Here is an 11,238-nt window from a genome sequence, read left to right on the forward strand (position 1 = left end):
TGATTCAATATACAATGTAATACCATGATCCATCAATCAAATCACGACTGTTTTATTTCAAGGCAAATAGAAAATAGGCAACGAAAATCTATGTTTACCAGACATCCCTTTCAGTTCGATGGACCGTAGTGAAGCGCTACAATAATTGCATATACTATGATTTAAGCATTTGGTTACAAGCAAATGCCAATTTAAGTATGAAATTGTTCCATAAATCAAACAAACACAATATTATGTATCTATGTATTCAGTCCGTTTGAAACAAGGAACTGATTGGACAATGAAATGAAGATCTTCATTCTGATAATATGACTTCTTCAATAAAGTTATAATAACAAATTGGAGCAGGGTCTATATTTAAGACATCGTGTTTCACTTGTAAATAAAAAAAAAACACGTTTTTTAATAAACGGAATAGCGCATTGTATTTGCTTAAACGATAACATTCCATTAAAACAAATATTAATTTCACTGACTCCGCAGTTTAATATAATACGTGTAGAAGTCTAGTAAGCGTGTTTTGTACTATCACATCCTTATTGACCTCAAGTAAGGTTTTTTGTAACATGTTCGAGAGTGCTTGCATTGTTTCCATTTAAACAATTCCCATATCGACATGGTAACAAGCCGGCGGATGTCGAATTGCCAGCAACTAGAATTCGATTAAATGACAACACTATACTCTTGCTATCGAACGTTGTCCTTAATAACATGTTACGAAACAATTACGTCACCTTCAGTCCTCGTGATTGAAATAATACACTCACGTTGAAACAGTCTTGCTGAATAAAGCAACATTACTATTGCAGACCGTGCTGACAGTTTATATATAACACCTTATGACAATATTCCCGTATAATGACCATAGAACACAATCATAGATTCTTACCATTGGTAAGAATACTTATGTTAAAGTGTTGGCTAGAAATGCAAAAAATAATTGATGAGTATATGATTGTTTTACCATATGTATTTTATACGTTGAAGGAAATAGATGTACCACTTAACCGAGCATGACACAGTTCGCATTTTTAGCTTGAGTTTGAATTTTCGATTATTAACAGAGACCTCTACATCATGCATTATGTACACATTTTTTAAGGGTCTTGATAGTTTACTTGAAAAATTGAACTGTCTGTGATAAATTGATCAATCGATCCATTTGTTTCGAGGACAAAATATTACTACTTGCAATTAGCCATTCTAATACGTGATTGTACGAAACATGGGTTCCATCAAATGCATTATTTAAAATAACAAGCATGTTAACACCGACACACAAGCTGTTTGGTATTAATGCACTTTCAATCTCAAGTGTGAACGCATCTGAAGGAAACATACGTGCATGATAACACAGACTTGGATTCTTTTCGCTGACAACATTACAATTCATGCTGGTTTAATTAAGACAAATAAAGAAAACAGAGCAGAAGATAACATGCGAAAGTATATTTTGCCACAGGTGTTTGTCACGAAGCTTGGACGTGAACCTAAGGTATTTCCTCAGACCTCTCATTCATTTTCTGTGATGCTGTTAAATGACCTGATTTTGTATTCATTAATGGGCATTCACTAGCCAGACACATTTTTTGTACGTTAATTGAAATAAAAGCCTTTTCCTTTCGTCAACGCCAATAACATACATCAGTAACAAGAAATCTGTACATTTAGGATACAAGAGGAAAAAAGCTAATTTCAGAATTACAGAAACATGTGTTACTTGTTTTGCTTTATACCTACGATGGTAAAGTCAAAATGCACAATTCAGTTACCGGTCCATTATCGTAGCGGACATACATTTATTTTCCTCTTTTTCTACATATTTAAATCAACCCATTTCAACAGATGTATAATCAGTTGTATTGTTAGTGCATATATAAATCGAGGTAATTTGATTTGATTGCAAAGATGGGAGATAGTCTTTCTGGAAAAGCCACTTGTTTGTTTAAACTTATTTAATTTTACAAATATAGTGAATCAAGCTATTGCAACTTATGTAAATCACTCTCGTTGGCACGATGTTGCGCGAGACTGTGGTATTGTGTTGTGGGGGACACCGACGTACCTGCATTAAACCCACTTGTCCGACTTGATGACCACAAACCAAACGAACAAGCGCCCAGGTCGGGAATCAAACCCGGGTCGCCTCGGTAAGACGCGAGTGCACTAACCACTGCGTTAACCGGAAAACCGATTAGCCACTAGTTAAACGCAAACTGTTTATCTCAGTTGGCCAAGGGGCTAATATCGAAAAATATTTAACCCAGACATGTGATTTACTATTCTTATGATTCACCATTGGAAACATCTATGTAAAGTGATGACTTACATCATTTGAGTATATGAATAACGATACTTGTAGTTGTCCTGACATTGCAAGTAATCAAAATTGGCCCTGAAAGGCGAACGTATAGTGAATTCAGTTCGAACGGAAGGTGTTCAAAAATAACACTCTACGCTGTTTTATAGCAACTTGTATAATGTACATGACCATGAGAAGAACATTATTGAAAAGTAACTCACTCAGATATATGTGAATGCTTGTACAAAATTGAGCGCTAAACGAGATACTTGAAAGAATTACCAAGACGTTGTATTTACCCGCTTTAACTTATTTGCGTCATCAACTGTCACTCTGTAGATTCAATTATTTACAACAAAATCCATTAAACCCACGAGGAAAACACTTGTTCTGAACTTGAATGCTTCATTAGTAACACAAGTAAGCTCTCAGCCCTTCATATCACTTCCTACGTGATAAAAAGATGGCAAACTCTTGAGGATTGGGATTTGGCGGAGCAAGCATAGCGGGCTAGCCCTTCTTAAACATGTGCATATAACTTCAGGTCGTCTAATTTACTTAGAATATATTTCATTGGCGGGTACACTGTAAACACCAAACCTGACGCAGGTAGTTGGTATTGGATGAGTGGCAGTAGGCTGACCTTTGTAGCTGCACTGTCACAGTCAAAACTGTAAATTTGTGAGAGAGCAGCTTTTAACACACGCGTTGAAATTTGAAAGTTGAAATTCTTTATACCTATGTATAATACTTAATGATCTGCAATTTCATTGGCTGAAGATGAAGGTTGTATTATAAATTGCATGATAGATCAGACGTGTTTCTCCGCTTAAAGCAGCTTAAGAAAGTGATTCATTTTTGTACATGGATATTACAAAGAACATAAGAGAAACTTTATGATTGTGTTGCATTGTGCCCATTTGTTTTTTAAAAGTAATATTCAATTCTATTTCTTTTATTGAATTCTCTTAGTGAAATACTGTTGTTGACAGGATTGATGACAACTCCCCTGGGAATATCAATTGTTATATTTGAAGTTAAAATTTGCATGATTATTGAACATCTCGACAAGGAAGAAACTTCCTTTGATTTACTGCGTAGTTAATGCATGTACCTGCAAAGATGTTATGTTTTATGTCTGAAAATATTTGTTCGACATTATATAAATATTGCATGGCTTCCAGTGTGACAGTACATATTGTCAACATGAAGGAAATACTGTTACCCGAGGCGAAGCCGAGGGTAACAGTATTTACCCGAATGTTGACAATATGTACGGTCACACTGGAAGCCATGCAATATTTATTTTATTATACCGAACACAGTTACAGTTATATACATATATAAAGATATTTTACCATTACACAACCTTCAAGTTTAATCAATTTATTCTGTAATTATTGTTTGTTTACATTGGCTGTCATTTTGTTGCAAATGTCGCTTAGAAATAATGCAAACACCGGTTGTACCCAGATTTACAACACATTTTCATAAGCGCTTACCACCTCAGACTTGGGAAACCAAAAAAATGCCTATTTTTAGACACACGTGCTATGTGACAGGTCAAAACGGTACTGTCAGTGTGACAGTAAGACATTGCCCATGATGGGTATATGAGAAATTAACATGGGCAGGTCACGTGAGGTATAATAATATGATATATCGATCTCCTGTAAAAGGTTAGGTTAATGTTGCTTTTTGTTGATGAAGTAAAATACATGTGCTACCAAGGTTCAGGGAAAAACTAATGTTTACTTTGTTATGACTTTACTTTTTGGAAGTTATAAGCACAGCACTTTCTTTATATGTTTTGGCGTCCCAGTTTATACCGTTCTTGTTCGATATTACTTACGGTATATAGAAATGGCACAATGAATCTCAAGTTCGAATGTTTGATGCAAAATTGAAGACAAATACGTAAAACATACAGCATGTTCAAATTATTGTTTGTGTGTTTAAAATTAAAGTTAGGGTTTTTGCTCACACAGAGTACATTTATTTGTTAATGGCAACCATTTCCACAGCTATGTGCGGCTTTAATAGATTTTTGTTCAAACCTTTTTATCGTGGTTATTTTATTTCTTAGATTTTAATATCAAAGACATTAGTATATTCCATCAGATTTATTTTTGTTTGCCATAAACTAAACCGCAATCCAACAATACATTTCCTGTCCGTCTAGGGCATTACTATGCGTAAAACAACTTGTTCCGTAGACTTTTGTATTTGGTCAGAACGTTTTGCGAGGAAGGAATAAACATATGAGACAAAACCAATAAGTTTTACTTTGGTGTTATTTGTGTTAAAATGAAAAGCAAATTCCTGAGATTCATATTATAACTAGCACTGCTTCATTTGCTGCGATCTCAAGCTTAAAATTTGTTCCAACAAACTTTCTCAATACATCGACTAAACTCATTTCGGAATCTTAATGTCTTCTAGTGTGGCCTCTCATGGGATATATGTCACATTCAATACGTACTGATAATTATAGTTAATGGCATCTTCAGAATTTAGCTTCATAAGGAAATTTCTATGTCGGCTCATTTTCTAAAGACATTAAAAAGGGAACGTCTGATTGATTTTGTTTCTAAATGAAGTATTTGCACGTAAATTGTGTGTATGCTTTGCAAATGTTATTTTGTAATCGAATTAAATCATCATTTAATTCAGATATAAATCCAATAAAGTAAGAAGTCATCGTTACCTAGACATTGATATAAGAATATTATCGTCTTATGAATTACATAAACAAAAAAATAAAACGAATAAATCATTTTCTAACAGCATTTCCAAAGGCTCAAATGCTCATTTTTCGTTTATATTGCCAATATCTTATTTGATACAGTTTGATCCGACTACATAGAGTTGGTCTATCTTACAAATAACAGAGTGTAACAAACAAAATAAAAATAACACAGACAACAGACACTCAAACGAGACACACAACAAGCGCAGAAAGACCACCCATGTATCAAACTACAAATATAGAACTGATTGGGTTACCGTCTTGGACAGATCAGCGAACAATGGAGCTAAATGTGGCTTTAAACCGGCAAATGTACAGTACAGCTTCACCCTTGTCTAAACATATCATCAGCACAGTGTGTACATGTACGATTAAACGGTCACGTACAAAGACATCACGAACAACCAAGTGAGACAATTGAATAACAATAAATATTTATGTAACAGGCAGTCATGTGGCGATCAAACTTGTCTACACAAAGAATTTCGCTTGTGTCTTAAATTAGTGTAAGCACGTGAAAGCCCATACTTATCCCAACAATTATGAATAAAAACAAATGTAATCTTATCGGAACAAGCAACATGAAAAACAAGTAAATCATATGGTGTACACTTATAGAGTTACTTTCCGTACACACCGACTATATGTAAATATATACATCAGGTCACACCAAATTGATGTTTCGTTCCGCGGATTTACCGCTCCTTTTTTTTGAAAATGTAAAACAAATATTTTAATTTTATTAGTGCGCCCGCACCTTCATTTTGATCGCCAACCAGATTTTTTCAGGTAAGGATTTTTTAAAAGGCTGAACAATAATCAATTTTTATTTTTTAACGCCAGTTTACGTGTTTTTGTAAAAAACGTTACCGACGTGTGGTGTTTTTATACTGTAAATTGATCGGTTAAGCATTGGTTTCAAGAAATTCAATCAAAATGTCGGATTCCGGTATAAACAATGTGGCTGGGATTTTGAAAATTAAATCTTTTTTTTGACAATAATATGTTTTGAGCATGCTTGAAGTCATCGTTCATCGTCTCATGCACTAACTGATCATTAATTGAAGCAATAGTTATGCAATAAGGCATGTGTATCTAAGACTGGTAGCTATTATATTGCGTTGTAAGAGACACGTCAATATTACAATTTACATATATTTGTTTCAAGTCATTAAACAAAGGACCGAAATTTTATTTTATTACGACGATGCTAAAGATGACAGCTCAACTTAACAGGAACAGTAGTCATTATTTGGTCCAAATTGATGTATCCAGCTCATTTTGGACCAAAATCTGACAAGACAACAGTTTTAAACAAACATCTTTCCACAAATAGCAATATAAACACTTGTCTGGATAGACCAAAACATATGTTATCCTAAGTTTATCATCTTAATTTTGGTTTTCTTTTGCAGCATAATCCAGGATCATAATGCACCAGTCAATTGTAACCACTGTCCCCCACCACCAACTCGCCCCCGGTCCGGGGGTATGGTGGGGGCAATGGACCATGTGTTTACCTTTCAGGTGGCCCGCACGGACTAGCGAATGCATTAGTTTTGTCTTCACTCCAAAGATATCAAGGAATGGGCCTTACCTAGGTATCCCGGAGTGCGGGGGCATTTGGCAGGGATTTTACCAGCAGTTTGTCCCTGCAGGTCGGGTATTTTGCCCGGGATTGGATGGGTCATATACAATTGCCTGGTGCATAAAAACATTAAAATGACTATAAAAATACTCTGAACATAACCTTGTTCCTTGATAAGCACATCCCATTGTATTTCCTGTGATAATAAAAACAAACCTAAGTCTTGAAATCTAAATGTATATGGAGTCTGATGTTTGATGATGCCTGGGTAAACATCATGTTTTATTACACATCTGAAATCAATCCTAAGTATGTCTAAATACAATTGCAAATGATGTTAAAGTGATTCAGATAGATTTATATAAGTTGTTTCAAACTTTTTCTTAAAAGCAGGGTTACTTTTATTATGAATAATCGTCATAATAAAATATGTTTTAATTATATTAGAATTTTTATTTATCCATATAATGTTTGTACTAAACACGGATGAATAAATAGTATGTTTTGCAACTTTTTCACAATGTCCATTAGAGGTTCAGTTCAAGATTGCATAAAAATCGTTCCTATCTATATTGATTAGGGGAAAAGATATGTTTCGCTCTTCGCTCGCTTCGTGTTTAATTGAAACTGACAAAAATTTTCGCTCTTCGCTCGCTCGCTCCAATTTTATTTTGCAAAAATCTGAGGAACGTTAACATTAATCTGGTGTGGCCTCAAATCGTAGCAACAGGTCCGACATCTAAAAGCAACAATACAGTCGTTTAATACATATATCCAGAATGGCCCGTCTTAGTAAATTCAAGGTGCATATAGTCGTATTATAAATGCATCAAACAAACTAAGAGATTAAAAAATAAGCAAACATATTAAAAATAAACAAAAACCAAAAACATACAAAAAGATGTACGTTAATAGTCTGTGAAATATTTATCGCGCTGCCTTGGCGCAAGGATGTATGACCCCGCCAACTTGCGGGTGTTTCAACCGACCACTTATTCGAAATAATATTTATAGAAAAATAAATTTATTTTAACACTCAAAAATTTATGGAGTTTGTTTATTGGGGTTGATCTAGTTTACAGCCACAATCTACTATATTGGGGTTAATCTAGTATACAGCCACAATCTACTATATTGGGGTTGATCTAGTTTACAGCCACAATCTACTATATTGGGGTTGATCTAGTTTACAGCCACAATCTACTACATCTATATCCCGATAATCCCTTCACAGAAAAGCACAGATAGCATGCATCATTTTAGAATAATAAAATGATTAATTAAATTCTCGTTAAAACAAAAGCATATGTAAAAACTTACATTTAATGGATTGCCGGTTAGATCGCAAAGTCGACACATGAGGTCAAACTAGTATCCGGTTTTTTTTCACATATATTCGCTCCAGGGTACTTTATATATCTTCTTTGCTTGCTTCCACTAATGCATGGAAGGTTGTTTCTAAATCATGGATACATCCTTACAAAAGGAAATGCACATCTTTTTAATAAAGCTCAAATCTTTGTTTGCTTCGCAGTAAATTAGTTAGTAGTTAAGTTATAACTTATTAAGATGCATCTGTGTTCATCATTTGGAGACACAAACCTGAAATATAATTGTGATGTACCTTTTTAAAGTTCGGATGAACAGTTCGACATATTTATTTCAGTCTAAATATTGATACTATTCACGATGTTTATTATCAATAGCTATCTTCACAAAAACTATGTCTTCATTTACTTAAAGGATATATGACATTTTCTAGCTGATTTCGTCTATCCTTGCAACCAGCTGGCATGTTCAATTGCACTGAATACGTATGCTGAAATCTATAGAATGACTCTTGCTGCGTAAAAACTACCATGGAACACCATTTAACCAATACTTTTCCCGATCTGGGCAATGCCCGTTTCATTGATTTTATCTTCTATAACGCTATTTGCTGTAGATTTATTATATAATGCTTTTGTTTATCTGTCAGACATATGAATTTAACATTGGCGTATATTTCTGAGTAATGAAATGGCTTGTTCTATCCATACCTCTATATGGAAACAAGAATGGTTCGTCTATCAATCATATTATTTTTTTATCATAACGATTTTAGTCCTCGGTCACAATTGGATGCTTCACGTATTTGTGTCAACATACCTTCTTCTATTAGTCATTACTAAATAATCGTTTATGTCCATAACCAGTTTCATAAAAAATGCATATAGAAAGTATAAACGACAAAATCGCTTTACAAATATCTATGTCTTAAGTACCTTTTAAACATGATGCATGACAACTCGCTAAGCACAAGCTTACTTTAAACTTGTCCCTTGGTTTCGGCTAGGCACTTCAAAGGTAAACATTGAAAACATACTTGTATAACGCACGTACAAGCTCTCCATTATCGTAGCAGCACACTTGAATAGCTAGGGGCTATCGCAAAACTGTTCTTCTTAGTACATTTCGTGTAAAAAAAGATCCTTGATAGCGTTGAGGTTTCTGTGCTTGTTTTTGTAGATTTTTCGCGTGATTGTTAGATTTTAGAAACTCGAACATCTTGCAAAAATAGTAAAGTAAATAATTAAGCAGTATTTTGGAAATCTCTTAAACTGATAAAAAGCCTTATAATAATATCAACATCCGTAATGATTTCATCTAGTAAGCGCTGTCTTTTTTCCTCATATTTTCCCCAGTTTCAGCTTGTGTGATTATTGCGTTTTATCCATTAGCCGAATTGCATTTAAATCATGATAACAACTGCACCGGATTGGCCGATTGTTTTGATTAGTTTGGATAAAAGAGATAGATCAACCGGCTTAGATAAATTACAAATACTCTAAACAAACTATTTATGTAAAATAGTTATATAATATAAATTAAAGGGATCTATTCCAATGTGCAGAAAACGAATGTATAGTTTAACATGAACTATAAATTGTTTTCGTTCGCTACGTGTCTGCAATCTAGGTACGGGTGAAATTCCGAAAACTGTCCAGTATTTTGAGATTTACTATAGTTTTAGGCATTAAGTGCCAAGGCTATTTTTCTAACATAATGAGCAGTTTGAGAAATGAGTTTGTTAAATGCATTCACGTGAATATCCCTAACAGAAGAAGGCTCAATTAAATATCCTGGTTTATTTTAAAAGGTACAAATTTACACAAAAAAAGTTTTTACTGAGGTCTGCATGTATTAATATTTAAATAAACATTCTACAGGGAGTCTCACGTTGTATAGGGATCATCCCAACAACATTCTACAGGGAGTCTCACGTTGTATAGGGATCATCCCAACAACATTCTACAGGAAGTCTCACGTTGTATAGGGATCATCCCAACAACATTCTACAGGAAGGCTCACGTTGTATAGGGATCATCCCAACAACATTCTACAAGAAGGCTCACGTTGTATAGGGATCATCCCAACAACATTCTACAGAAAGTCTCACGTTGCATAGGGATCATCCCAACAACATTCTACAGGAAGTCTCACGTTGTATAGGGATCATCCCAACAACATTCTACAGGAAGTCTCACGTTGTATAGGGATCATCCCAACAACATTCTACAAGAAGGCTCACGTTGTATAGGGATCATCCCAACAACATTCTACAGGAGGTCTCACGTTGTATAAGGATCATCCCAACAACATTCTACAAGAAGGCTCACGTTGTATAGGGATCATCCCAACAACAGTCTACAGGAAGTCTCACGTTGTAAAAGGAACGACTTAATAACATTGTATAGGTAAGGTTTGTTGGAATTTGTACTCAAAATTGGCGTATATAGTTCTGGACGTGGTCAAAGATAAGTTTGTTCGTTTGATATGAAGCTTCCTCCGAACCAAAGAGTAATAGTTGAAGAGACAAATGACCAACGGTGGATAACTGACCAATGAGATGATTTCTTTGGACGTTATATAATGGATAGGTGTAGACTAAAGTTGTATACTGTGTAACGTTTAACAGGTAGACTCAATTTGGATACGTTAGGACATAATAAAGTTTTCTAGGTATATTAAAGTTGTATAGTGTATGACTAAATAACGTTTAACAGGAAGACTCAAGTTGTATAGGGTAATACTAAATAACGCTTAACAGGTAGACCCAAGTTGTATAATTGATACTAAATAGCATTCCACAGGTAAACACAAGTTGTATAGGTAAAGACTAAATAGAATTTCACAAGTAAACTCAAGTTGTATAGTGTATGACTAAATAACGTTTACCTGTAGACTCAAGTTGTATAGGTTAAGACTTAGTAGCATTTCACAGGTAGACACAAGTTGTATAGGTTAAGACTTAGTAGCATTTCACAGGTAGACACAAGTTGTATAGGTTAAGACTAAAAAACGTTTAACAGGTAGACTTATCTTATGTATTATCATTGTATATGCTTATCAACTGTATGTCTAATACACACTTTATAGCATTTTACAGGGAGTGTCAAGTTGTATAGGGTAAGACTTAACTACATTTTACAGGGAGTCAAAAGCTGTATCGGGTAAGACTTAATTACACTTTACAGTTAGTATTACATTGCATATTGTAAGAATTTATTCCATTTTACAGGAAGTCTCAAGTTGTATAAGGTTAGACTTAGCTACACT

The sequence above is a fragment of the Mya arenaria genome, chromosome 5 (genome assembly GCF_026914265.1).
Source record: "Mya arenaria isolate MELC-2E11 chromosome 5, ASM2691426v1".
NCBI classification, from domain to species: domain Eukaryota; kingdom Metazoa; phylum Mollusca; class Bivalvia; order Myida; family Myidae; genus Mya; species Mya arenaria.